Consider the following 12,891-nt stretch of genomic DNA (forward strand, 5'->3'; position numbering starts at 1 on the left):
ATTATGGCAACAGAAAAGGAAGAGAGAACATTTGTGACTCTTTCACAGTCGGTATAACTGGCACAGGTGAAGAAGAAAATACATGCCCATGTTCTGAACAAGAGGAAACAAGCTGAGCAAACTAATCAGCCAAGGGCACAGTTGGCTGGAAGTGGTAGAGAAAGCAGGATTCCCATCACAATAATAGAAAAAAGCAGATCATTGAAAAGCTTCATTGGACATCATCAAAATGGCGGCGTGAGGTGAGCCTCTGTAAAGCTCCCCTGGAATTTACAACTAATCGAACAACAATAACTCCACAAAGGACTCCCTGCACAGCAGACAGGCAAGACGAAGAGGCCTACTACTGAATTCACCTAAAGGTGGGCAAATGGCGCAAGCAAAGGAGGAGGGAATGGAGAAGTGTGGAGACGGAGCGGCGCGGGCCCAGGAAGCAGACCTAGCTCAGTGCTCCGAGCTTGCTGCATCCCGGAACTACCGCAGCTGCAGGAGAGGGAAGAAGTCGGACTGCTAGGGCTCCGCTTATGGCCCACAGGGCTGAGGGGGCAGCATATAACACAGCTGAACCCAACGCTCATGAAAGAGACCTAAGAGAAAGGACTAAAGGAAGAAGGCTGAAAATGGTGGTTTAGGCCCTCACTGCCGAGCAGAGAATGGAAAACTTAGGCACTGAGACTAGCCGTGCCCTCCCTACCCTCCCAGAGCTCACCCCGCCCCCACCTGCCTGGTGATAGAAGCGGAACAGTAGCAATGTCAGATCAAAAGAATAGAATATTTGCTGTTCTAAGAATTGTGGACCGCAGACACAGATTCGCAGCCCAACTAGTTCTGGCAAAGGGGAGGGAGCTGTGGAAGCAGGACCGGCTGTGGTGGTGGTCGCCGCCATTGCTCTGGGCCAACTCTCACAACTCACCCCGTCCCTGGCCCCACCTATCTGGGCGGATCCCTGCAGGAGTAAACAGAACTGCTGAAACATACGGGCTCTGAATCTGGTGCAGGAAGAGCTTTGGAACTTCAAAAGGTCTCTGCACACACACAGACACTGCGCCCTGTGACCCAGGTGAACTATTAACAGAGGAGAAGCCCATCTCACAGGGAATCCCCCTATTGTGTGAGAAGCTGGAATAGTGCAGAGAACACACACACTACCGTGTGAGAGAGAAAAAAAGGGTGCAGTCAGAGGAAAAATAAAACATTCTACCAACAAGTACCGGAAAACAAAAGAAAGACCTCTTCCTATCAACGTGTTGCAGAAGCCACTCCTATAGATGTCTAGGAAGAGAAATAATAAATCAGTAAATGTCATGAATAAACAAGGCAACAAGACAGCTCAGAAAGAAAGTGAAAAGTCTCCAGAAAAGGAGCTTAAAGATATGGAAATATGTGACTTAAATGACAGAGAATTCAGGATTGCAGTTCTGAAAAAACTCAACGAGATGAAAGAAAATACAGAAAGGCAGTTTCATGAACTCAGAAACACAATCAAAGAACACCATGAGCATTTTACAAAAGAGATTGAAATTTAAAAAAAGAACCAAATACAATTTCTGGAGATTAAGAACTCAATAGAAGAAATTAAGAATGAAATAACCAGCTTAAGTAGTAGAGTTGACCAGATGGAGGAAAGAATCAGTGACATCGAAGATAGAAACCTGGAAATTGCACAGATGGAAGAAGACAGAGACTTGAGACTTAAAAGAAATGAACGACCTCTACAAGAACTTTCTGACTCCATCAAAAAGAGCAATATAAAAATAATGGGCATACCAGAAGGAGAAGAGAGAGAGATGGGAACAGAGAATATATTCAAACAAATTGTTAATGAGAACTTCCAAAACTTGTGGACAGAACTGGATCCTCAAATCCAAGAAGAAAATAGAACACCTAATTACCTCAATCCCAACAGGTCTTCTCCAAGACACATTGTATTAAAGCTGTCAAAAATCAACGACAAAGAAAGAATACTCAAGGCAGCCAGGGAAAAGAAGACGGTAAACTACAAAGGAAAGCCCATTAGATTATCATCAGATTTTTCAGCAGAAACTCTACAAACCAGGAGGGAATGGAACCAAATATTCAAACTATTGAAAGAGAAATTATGAGCCAAGAATGATATATCCAGCAAAGATATCCTTTAGATGTGAAGGAGGAATACAGAAACTGAGGGAATTTTCTAATACACGACCTGCACTACAAGAAATGCTAAAAGAGGCTATTCGACCACCATCAACAGGGACAACCAAAACATAAAAAGGGGGAGAGTAAAGGCCTGAACCGGAATATGGGAATGGAGAAAGTAAGCATGGTGAAGAAAATGGAATAACCTAAATATCAAACATTCTTTTACATAAACTTAAGGGTAACCACTCAAAAAAAATCCAGAAATGAAATATATACTGTAATAAAAGAAGAAACAGAGGGAAACATCATAGAATACCACCACACAGAAATAATAGAAAAGAACAAAAGGCAAAGAAACAATGGAGACACAGCCTTACCAGAAAACTAAAGAGAATGACAGGAAATTCCCACATGTCAATAATCAAGTGCAAATGGACTTAACTCACCAATAAAAAGGCACAGAGTAGCAGATTGGATCAAAAAACTAAACCCAACCATATGCTGTCTCCAAGAGACACATCTCAGCTACAAGGACAAGCATAGACTCAAAGTGAAAGGGTGGAAATTGACACTCCAAGCAAATGGTACCCAGAGAAAATCAGGTGTAGCCATAATGATATCAGATGAAACAGACTTCAGGGGAAAAAGATAAGAAGAGATAAAGATGGACATTTCATAATGGTAAAGGTGACCATACAACAAGAAGACATACCAGTCATCAATATTTATGCCCCCAGTCAGGGAGCACCAAAATATACCAAGCAACTACTAACAGAACTAAAGGGAGAAATTGGCCAAAACACAATCATACTAGGGGACCTAAATACATCATTGACAGCTATGGATAGATCATCCAAATGGAAAATAAATAATGAAATAGCCCTAAATGACACATTAGATGAAATGGATGTAATTGACATTTATAGAACACTTCATCCTAAAACATCAGACTATACATTTTTTTGCAGGGTCCATGGAACATTCTCAAGGATACACCATATACTGTGACATAAAACTAGCCTCAGCAAATTTAAGAAGATTGAAATCATACCAAGTATATTCTCTGATCACAAGGTTTTGAAATTGGATATCAACTGCAAACAGAAAGCAGGAAAACCATGAATACTTGGAGATTAAACAACATACTGTTAAAGAACGACCGGGTCAAAGAAGAAATTAGAGGAGAGATCACAAGATACATAGAAAAAAATGACAAAGAAAATACATCCTACCAAAATTTTGGGGATGCAATGAAAGCAGTTTTAAGAGGGAAATTTATGTCATTACAGGCCTATCTCAAGAAACAAGAAAAATCCCAGATAAGTAATCTCACATTGTACCTTAAAGAATTAAAAAAAGAGGAACAAATGAAAGCCAAAGTCAGCAGAATGAAGGAAATAATGAAAATCAGAGCAGAACTAATGAAATAGAGAACAAAAAGACAGTAGAAAAAATTAATGTGACAAAGAGCTGGTTCTTTGAAAAGATTAATAAAATTGACAAACCCTTGGCTAGACTCACTAAGATAAAAAGAGAAAAGACAAAAATAAACAAAATCAGAAATGAAAGATGTGTGGTTATCTCAGATCCCACAGAAATAGAAAAGACCATCCAAGAATACTGTGAAGGCGTATATGCCATCAGATTGAATAACCTAGAAGAAATGGACAAGTTCTTAGAAACATATACCCTTCCTAGGCTGAATCTCGAAGAAATGGAAAGTCTAAATAGATCAATCACCAGTAAGGAAATTGAATCAGTCATCCGAAAACTTCCCAAAACAAAAGTCCAGGACCAGATGGCTTCACTAGTGAATTCTACCAAATGTTCAACGGGGATCTAATACCTGTCCTACTCAAACTCTTTCACATACTGAAAAAGAGACAACACTCCCTAATTCATTTTATGAGGCCAACATTACCCTGATACCAAAACCTGGAAAGGATAACACAAAAAAAGAAAACTACAGACCGATATCTCTGATGAATACAGATGCAAAAATCCTAAACAAAATTCTAGCAAATTGAATGCAACAATGCATTAAAAACATTATACATCATGACCAAGTGTGGTTCATCCCTGGGGCACAAGGATGATTCAACATCTGCAAATCCATCAATGTGATACACCACATAAACAAAATAAAGGACAAAAATCATATGATTATGTCAATAGATGCAGAAAAAGTGTTTGACAAGATACAACATCCATTGATGATTAAAACACTTAATAAACTGGGTATAGAAGGAAAATACTTCAACATAATAAAGGCCATATATGACAAACCTTCAGCTAATATAATTAACGGTGAAAAACTGAAGCCCTTTGCTCTACATTCTGGAACTCGACAGGGCTGTCCCCTATCACCTCTGCTTTTCAACGTAGTATTGGAAGTTCTAGCCAGAGCAAAAAAAAAAACCATTAAGACTCCACGAGAATGCTATTAGAAACTATAAACGAATACAGTAAAGTTGCCAGCTACAAAATCAACGTACAAAAGTCCATCACATTCCTATATACTAACAATGAAATCTCAGAAAAAGAAATAAAAAACAATTCCTTTTGCAATTGAAGTAAAAAGAATAAAATAACTAGGAATAAACTTAACCAAGGACGTGAAAGACCTATATGATGAAAAGTATAAGACATTTTAAAAAGAAATTGAAGAAGACACAAAGAAATAGAAAGACATTCTGTGCTCATGGACTGGAAGAATCAACATAGTTAAAAAGGCCAAATTACTCAAAGAAATATACAGATTTAATGCAATCCCCATCAAAATCCCAATGGCATTTTTTAAAGAAATAAAACAAAACGAAAAATCATCAGATTTGTATGGAACCACAAAAGACCCTGAATAGCCAGAGGAATCCTTAGAAAAAAGAAAAATGCTGGAGGTATCACACTCCCTGACTTCAGCTTATATTACAGGGCAACAATAATCAAAACAGCATGGTATTGGCACAAAAACAGACACACAGACCAATAGAATAGAATTGAGAAACCAGAAATAAACCCACATAAATATGGGCAGATAATTTTTGACAAAGAAGCTAAAAACATACAATGGAGCAAAGACAGCCTCTTCAATAAATGGTGCTGGGAGAATTGGATAGCCACGTGCAAAAGAATGAAACTGGACTGCTATTTGTCACCATGTACCAAAGTTAATTCAAAATGGATCAAAGACTTAAGCATAAGACCTGACACAATAAACTGCATAGAAGAAAACATAGGTACTAAACTTATGGACCTTGGGTTCAAAGAGCATTTTATGAACTTGACTTCAAAGGCAATGGAAGTAAAAGCTAAAATAAACGAATGGGACTATATGAAACTTAAAAGCTTCTGCACAGCAAAAGAAACCATTGACAAAATAAAGAGGCCACCAACTGAATGGGAGAAGATTTTTGCAAACAGTGCCTCCGATAAGGGGCTAGTATCCAGAATATACAAGGAACTCATGCAACTCAACAACAAAAAAACAAACAACCCAATTGAAAAATGGGCAGAGGACTTGAAGAGACATTTCTCCAAAGAGGACATACAAATGGCAAATAGACATATGAAAAATGCTCAACATCACTAATCATCAGAGAAATGCAAATCAAAACCAGAATGAGATATCACCTCACCCCAGTCAGAATGGCTATCATCAACAAGACAAATAGTAACAAGTGTTGGAGAGGCTGTGGAGAAAAAGGAACCCTCATACACTGTTGGTGGGAATGCAGACTGGTGCAGCTGTTATGGAAGGCAGTGTGGAGGTTCCTCGAAAAATTACGAATAGAATTGCCATATGACCCAGCAATCCCTCTCCTGGGGGTCTACCCAAATAGTCTGAAAACATTTAGAGATAAAGACACGTGTGCTCCAATGTTCATTGCAGCTTTGTTTACGGTGGCCAAGACATGGAAACAACCAAAATGTCCTTCGGTAGATGAATGGATAAAGAAGTTGTGGTATATATACACAATGGAATACTATTCGGCGGTAAGAAAAGATGATATAGGAACATTTGTGACAACATGGATGGATCTTGAGAGTGTAATGCTGAGCGAAATAAGTCAGACAGAAAAAGCAGAGAACCATGTGATTTCACTGATATGTGGTATATAAGCCAAAAGCAACAAGAGAACAAGACAAACAAATGAGAAACAGAAACTCATAGACACAGAAAATGGTTTGGTGGTTGCCAGAGGGTAAGGGTGGTGGGGGGTGGGGGGTGGGAGATGAGGGTAAGGGGGATCGAATATATGGTGATGGAAGGAGAACTGACTCTGGGTGATGAACACACAATGGGATTTATAGACGATGTAATACAGAATTGTACACCTGAAATCTATGTAATTTTACTAACAATTGTCACCCCAATAAATTTAATAAATAAAATTATTTTTTAAAAAATCAGCCATTACCATCATAATCATTATTGTTACTAATATTATCTCCTCCCAACATGTTTTATCAAATAGCTGAAACACAAAATTTTCTTGGTGTAATGAAAAGTGATCTCAATAGATGGCTCTCTCTGGCACTTTTCAAAGCCCTACAGATCTTTAACTAAAGCGCCCTGTGGGAGAGCAAGTGCTACATCAACTTTCATCTCCCTCACATCTGGAGCCATGCCAACTATTTCTTGGGATCATTCATAATAACTCACTTTAACAGATGACATAAATGCAAGTTAAAATAAATTATTTTCAGTCCATAAAACATTTGTTCAGTACCCACAGATAAATGCTTTTAAGAAGTTGTGTTTCAATTCTAGGAATAATTATGTCACTGAGTGTTATCTCCATTATATCTTGAAGAAACTAAACCTAGGTAAAAGGTAAACACTTTGTCCGGTGGGATACAGCATGTCCCATGAAGAAATAAAGAACACCTAATCCACCAGACTCATGGCTCTAGTGTTTTCAATATGTATTTCAAAAATTAAAAATAAATCTATTTTTTTACGTCAAAGCTAAAAGGAAATAAATACATTGATTAGTCACACTAAAATGGAGTGATTGTAACATAAAATCTGAGACCCTGGACTTTGATGAGTTCAGTAAATTATATATCATATGAGGTCCAGCTTGAGAAGCCTTGTGAATTCTGCTCATTGTTGTGAATGGGTCAAAAATTCAGCTATTTATCTAAGAAATCCAGGCAAAGCTGCAGACTGGGGAGATAAACTTCAAAAGAATTGTTCCTAAGATAACTCTGTCCAACCTTAAAGAAACACAGAAGGAAACAGATTTAGTATCCCCAAATTGAAAATGTGATAAAATAAACCACACAGAACACGCAGCCCTGTGGGAAGAGACAACAGGTAAGCCAGCACCAGACAAGCCCTGGAATGGAGAAGGCAGACACGTGGCCTGAGCCACCTTTTCTAAGTAGAACCTCCATGTGGCCCAATTTAATGTACCTTCACAGTGATCAATTCATTTTAGCTAACAATTCCAATACTGCTATCGAGAGCTTACTAATTGATTTTTTAAATATTGTAGATTTCAAAGAATAAAGCAAAGACCACCAGACATCAAAGACAAAGACAATACAAAATTGAATTATTATATCTTGGCCAGGCAAGGAAACACATACCAGTAAAGAAATTCACTGAGTAATTCAATTGGGAAAAAGTCAAGGGGTTGAAGGTGGTAGGGTATAGGTGTGGTGTTTATGTTAACTAGGGATGAAAACTAGCACACTGAATAGGACAGAATCCACAGTAAAAAATTGATTAAAACAAGCCCCATTGTCCATTGGTCAAGAAAAAGTCTTCAGTTAGGTAAGAACCAGTTCTGATGAAACACAATATTCAGCTTTTTGGTGTCTCCTAGGCAAATACTGATAGAAATGGAAAATGTTCCTTATACATAGATTATCACAACCACATGCAATGCAGTATAAATAGCCAAAAGAATATACACAAGCATCGTAGTATGAGTTTAGATGAAGGGAACGTGATAGGTTTTAATTTTTATGTTTGCTCTACTTTCTAATTGTCTACAATGATCACATGCTCTTTCTGTTGTAATGAAAAGTTATTATTGTAGATGGATGTGTGTAACTGAGCTCACTTTTCACTCCCTTGAAAAAATGGAGGGATATTTTTTCAAGGGAGGATTTAAAGATGAAACATGCTCTGAGATTATATTAGCTTCCAGACAGACAAAAATGACAACTTGGCTTCTAATATCTGATGGATTTTTGCCTCAAATCCACAGCACTAGCTAGCCTCACTGCATGACAACCCCAAATGAGTCAGATCTGAAGGTGCTTTGAGAACGCTAAGACAGTTCTGGGAACACTTCCAGTTCTTCATACCACCCGCATGAATACCTGGAAGCTTTGTGTTGCTGTGTAATCCTTTGGGCCAAAGCAAGCTGGTCGCTCATTCGGAGCAGAGCTGGAGCTGACACTCAACAAAAGAAATTAAAGACCAAGTACAAAGCAGTTAAGTGACTCTCAGACTTCCTAACTCTTGGGGTAAAAACTAGATTTCATGACAGCAAGACACAACTCCCACTGATTTATTTTTTATTTATCCTGCAACTGGCGATTTCAGTCTATTCCATGATTATATCCATAATTGCTGGGTGGGTTTTTTTTTTGTTTTTTTTTTAAATGCATAAGAATGTCTTTTCTAAACCAAATCAGACCTGTAATTTCCAAATCCCAAGAGACTAAGCAGGAAGGTAAGGGCAGACCCCAGGTTTATCAAGAATACAGAGGGGGCAAAGTTCAAAGATTCGGGAAAATCAAAGAAGGCAACTACCGGATGGTATTAACTTAAATAAACCAAATGTAGGGTTAAATAGGCCTACTGGTGTTAAAGGTTACATCATTACTCAAGCTCAATCTTCCAAAACAATGAAGAAATGTGAATAAAATTACCTACCAACATTAATCATTCTTACCCAACCCAAATCCCAGGGAGGACTAAGGAGTTACTTACTTGTACAATCAAAGATAGATAAGTTCCTGGGGCTCTTTGCAGGAGCAGCAAAAGATTACCTTGGCCTTACTAAAGAAATCCAGGCAACGATAAAGGGCAGAGAAGGGAGGAGCCCAGAACCATCCTAAATGTCCCAGTGAAAGAAACTTTTTGTTGAATTAAATATTCTGTTATTTTAAGAATATAAAATGGAATGTAAAAATTGATATCCTGGGCCGGCCCGGTGGCTCAGGCAGTTGGAGCTTCGTGCTCCTAACTCCAAGGGCTGCCGGTTGGATTCCCACATGGGCCAGTGGGCTCTCAACCACAAGGTTGCCAGTTCAACTCCTCGACTCCCGCAAGGGATGGTGGGCTGCACCCCCTGCAACTAGCAATGGCAACTGGACCTGGAGCTGAGCTGCGCCCTCCACAACTAAGATTGAAAGGACAACAACTTGACTTGGAAAAAAAAGTTCTGGAAGTACACACTGTTCCCCAATAAAGACCTGTTCCCCTTCCCCAATAAAATCTTTTTTTTTTATTGATATCCTTTCATGCCAATTGTGTTTTTTAAAAAGTAATACATAGTCAAATAAAAAGTCTATCCCCAAAATTTCTCACAAAACTCTTTCTTCTCCATCAACTTTATGTTAGATCTTTTTTTTTCAATGTTCTTCCAACTTATTATAAAAGTGATATATATATATAGTAAACTTGGATGAGAGGAATTGTATATTTTTTCCTATTCATTCCATAAAATGTGCCCAATAAGTCATAAATTAATCACTTTGGTTGCATCTCTAATAATTTATTCTTTAGAAGTTACAGATCATAAAGAGACTGTGCACCAACTAAACAAACTTAAACTGTAAAGTTTTGACTTACCAAACTATATTCACTTACATAATAGTTAAATTTTTATTTTAGAATACTTTCATATAACTCTTCAAAAGTTCTAACAAGAAGGCAGCCATATATCAGCTTTCAACTCACTCTGTGAGTTAATTTAGCTATTCAATCAAGGGAAAGTTTAAAGTAGAAGATCCACAACAATGAAATACCACAACATTCTTACAGGAATGGCTAAAATCCCCAAAACTGACAACACTAATTGCTGCTGGCCAGTATGTGAAGCAATAGGACCTTTCATTCATTGCTGGTGGGAACGCAAAATCGTACTCTTATAGCAATTTGGAAGACAGTTGGGTCGTTTCTTACAAAGCTAAACATGTCTTACCATGTGATTTGGTAATCTTGCTCTTAGGTGCTTATCAAACTTATTTGAAAACTATGTCCACAATAAACACATATGAATGTTTATAGCACATTTATTCATAATTGCCAAATACTGAAAGCATCAATTGGTGAATGGATACACAAACTGTGGTACATCCATACATTGGAATATTATTCAGAGATAAAAAGACATGGATGAATCTTAATGCGTATTACTAAGTGAAAGAATCCAATTTAAAAATGCTACATACTATATGCTTCCAATTATATGACATCTGGAAAAGGCAGAACTATAACAACAGTAAAGAAGAACACTTATGGGAAGGGGGGTTGGTCTTTGAATAGGTGATGCACAGGGGATGATTTTTAGGGTGCTGAAACAATTCTGTATAATCCCATAATTGTGTATACACAGTGTTATGCATTTGTCAAAACCCATAGAACTTTACAGCATAGAGTGATCCTTAATACATGCAAATTTTAAAATATCATTTAGGAGGTGGAGTGTCCCAGAATGGAATACAGGCTATGAAGATCTCTCTTAATACATCTAACTGTATTACAAACGTATAAAACAACTTTAATGAAGGGGTGGGGAGAATAGGTACTAACCTAAGTAACTTTGAAAATAACTGAAGTCTGTAAGACTAAAGGCAAATAAAAGTGTATGTGAGCGATGTAGGTGATGTTGGATCTGCCGGCAGTTTCTGAGTGCGGGCCGGGATCGTGTCTCATGAAGCTGAAGAATGAAAACACGGACCAGGGAGAGGCAAAAAGTTTGAAAAAGAGGATAGTTTACTAGAGGCAGGAGAAGAGGTTGTAGCTCCCGAGCGGGAGCGGGTCCCGAATGGGGGTGCCCCATGACTGAGGCAAAAGCTCTTTTATACCTTCCTTTGCCTGCTTGGGGAAGGGGAGCTGTTTGAAGAAGGGAACTTGTTTGAAGAAGGGAACAGGCGCCTTCTAATGAAATTCGTCTACCAGGTTTGTTCTGCTTGTCCATCCTAAAGGAATTAGCAAAGTAACCTACTCTTTTATCTATCAGATCTGCTCTGTTTGTCAGGCCAAAAGGAATTTTCTGATTCACCTCAAGGTCTTGTTACATTATGTCCTGGAGCAAAGGGGTTATTTCAAAACCTGAAGTTTTAGGTTATGGCTGTCTTTTCTTTATTTTACTAGGGACCTCCCTGTCTACCTAGGGATATGTTAACTATTCTGTATCATGAGTACTGTAGTTTAATTGATAGTGTTTCCCATAAGCATGCAGGTTAATAATTCTGATACCACTATACATGGATACTGGAATTGAATAATCACGAAAATGGATTGTAGATTATGGGAGTCATATTTCACACTGCTGGACTGGGAGTTTACAAGAAAGAAGCAAGAGGAAGGCACTAGAGTAACTGATGTGGAAATGTATGGAGTTGGAGACTTCAGTATGAGCTCATATTCAGTTTAATTATAGATACACGATGGTCACATATAGAAATATTTATAGATATGTGCATATACATGGGTTTGTATACACACATGTATTTCCTCGCTCTGTCAGCTAAAAGGACCTAGCAGAAATGACACTACAGTAGTGTCACACAGATCTTGGGGTCTAATACCATTCACCAATAAAAGGAACCAGAGTTTCTTGTAGAAATGACTCATTCTAGGACTGGGGCCGGGACTATACAAGATAAGTCTGCAGTTGTTTGTAGCATCAGAAAATAAGGAAACGCTCCCCCAAAATCCCACAAAAAACAAACGAGCAAAATCCCCACATGGATGTGAATATGCAAAGGAGCCAAATGAAAGAGCTCCTAACAGAAAAAACTGGAACAACTTGAACTACAAAATAAATAAATTAGATTATAACCCAAATTAGATAAATTAGATTATTTTACCCAAAGTGTAAAACAAATATCCACGAGTCCACACTGATACAAATAAATAATTGAATAAAGAAACAAATGGAGAACATACCAATCTTCTGTGTAAAAGAATTCCAAATAATTTATGTGAATATTCCACCCTAAAGGAGATGAACATAACTCTCCATTCCTGAAGTGTTCACTGCACCTAGTAACTAAATGCCAAGGAGTACAGCATGGAAAGTGGGGAAAAGTTATTTTTCAGTGGAGAATCTGACAAACACTACTTCAGCCAGGTGATCAAAGTCAACATCAACAGTGATGTCATGTTGATAGTATACTCTCTGGGTAGGATGTGATGAAAAAAGCGCTTTACCTCTGTGGTCTTCCTATAAACCCATAACCCCATGCTAAACTAATTATGAGAGAAACATCAGGAGAAAAAACAAAAACAAAACACTGAGGAGTATTCTACAAAATACTTGACTAGTGCTCACGCCTCAAAACTGTTGAGGTCATTAAAGACAAGGAAGGTCTAAGAAACCGCAACAGCCAAGAGGAGCCTAAGGAGACTTGACTACTAAATAAATTGTGGTATCCTGGATGAGATTCTGCGACTGAAGAAAAAAAAGATATTAAGTTAAAACTAAGAAAATCTGCATAAACTGTGAAGTTGAGTTAATAATAATGTACTGATTCATTAATTGTAACAAATGTGCCATACGATGTCAACAAAAGGAG

This window comes from Rhinolophus sinicus, chromosome 7, assembly GCF_057876585.1.
Source record: "Rhinolophus sinicus isolate RSI-liver-muscle chromosome 7, RSI-T2T, whole genome shotgun sequence".
In the NCBI taxonomy this organism is placed as follows: domain Eukaryota; kingdom Metazoa; phylum Chordata; class Mammalia; order Chiroptera; family Rhinolophidae; genus Rhinolophus; species Rhinolophus sinicus.